A 1,380-nucleotide genomic window follows, 5' to 3' on the forward strand; every position below is an offset into this window, starting at 1 on the left:
AATAATATACAATTTTTTTTAAACACCCTGTATAATGATTCTAACTGACACGTTTTCCAATAACCTTCATTTACCTTCCCACTCAGTCACTTCACTAACTTTCAATAAGTGCTTCATCTTGATCAGCGGACATAGTGATTCTATCTGATTCTGGCAACACTGAAAATTCTCCTTTGGTGTAACATTGTAGGCTGCTCTTAAAAGCTGTGCTCCAGGTAAGGCTTGAACTCACAACCTCAGCATTGCTTCACTTGTACTGCTGTATAAGTACCACACGCTGACCAATTGCGCCACTGGAGCTACAGGGGAGTGCCTTTCTTTTCTATCAGCTCATGTACGACTCGATTTCATGGACTAACTTAAATATTGTATAATGTAGACTGTGCAGCATGCATTTATGAGAGAATTCTCTAAAAATCCACCAACTGCAATGCAGATTTGGACATGGCACAAAAAGTTCAAAGAGGAAGGCTGTCTGTGCAGGGCAAAAGGATCTGGATGACCACCAGCATTGGAAGAGACGGTCAAACGGGTTTGCGAAAAACTCTTGCGATACCCCAAGAAGTGCATGCCTGGAGACCCAGATTCCTCCAACGATGGTTTAGTGTGTCCTGAGGAAGCATTTGTGAATGAAACCCTACAAGTTGCACCTTGTTCAGTACTGTGTCTCTGGCGGTGTGCATATTGAAAATTTGTGAAAACGTTCGTGGATTCCACATACCTTTGAATTTCTCATTCAAATTTTGAAGAATAAATCTTATATCGCTAAACATTAAGCCTGTTCAGTTCCATTTGCCTAGACTATGTAGTTTCTGGGATATTTACATCTCAAATAATCTAAAATTTTTTTGAAACACCCTGTATAAAGATTCCAACTGACACGTTTTCCAATAACCTTCATTTACCTTCCCACTCACTTTCAATAAGTGCTTCATCTTGATCAGCGGGCATGGTGATTCTATCTGATTCTGGCAACACTGAAAATTCTCCTTTGGTGTAACACTGTAGGCTGCTCTAAAAAGCTGTGCTCCAGGTGAGGCTTGAACTCACAACCTTAGCATTGCTTCACTTGTACTGCTGTATAAGTACTAAGCGCTGACCAATTGCGCCACTGGAGCCTATTTAATGTGGAATAACTTATCGTATAATGCAGACTGTGCAGAGTGCATTTATGAGAGAATTATTTGGAATATTCCACAAGTCACATGCTCAAGTTGCGTAATATAAATTTTCTGGGGATCATGAGGAAGAAGAAAAGTACATTCTGTCATTCTTTTTACTTTATTTTCAATTATTTAACAATTATTCAGAGGGGTCACGTGATGGCTGCAAGGTGAGCCGTGCATTTTTGATGGTGCTCTGTGCCACTCGGCTCTAATT

The 1,380-nt window shown here is 40.1% G+C and overlaps 2 non-coding genes across 2 annotated transcripts; both read right to left on the reverse strand.

The window, feature by feature from the left end:
- Window positions 1–207: 207 nt before the first annotated feature.
- trnai-uau (transfer RNA isoleucine (anticodon UAU)) lies at window positions 208–300 on the reverse strand. Its single transcript is given in 2 exon segments — window positions 208–243; window positions 263–300. It is a non-coding gene; the product is annotated as a tRNA-Ile (tRNA).
- Window positions 301–1,025: 725 nt separating this feature from the next.
- Window positions 1,026–1,118, reverse strand: trnai-uau (transfer RNA isoleucine (anticodon UAU)). Its single transcript is given in 2 exon segments — window positions 1,026–1,061; window positions 1,081–1,118. It is a non-coding gene; the product is annotated as a tRNA-Ile (tRNA).
- Window positions 1,119–1,380: the final 262 nt, after the last annotated feature.

This window comes from Neoarius graeffei, chromosome 15 (assembly GCF_027579695.1).
Source record: "Neoarius graeffei isolate fNeoGra1 chromosome 15, fNeoGra1.pri, whole genome shotgun sequence".
NCBI classification, from domain to species: domain Eukaryota; kingdom Metazoa; phylum Chordata; class Actinopteri; order Siluriformes; family Ariidae; genus Neoarius; species Neoarius graeffei.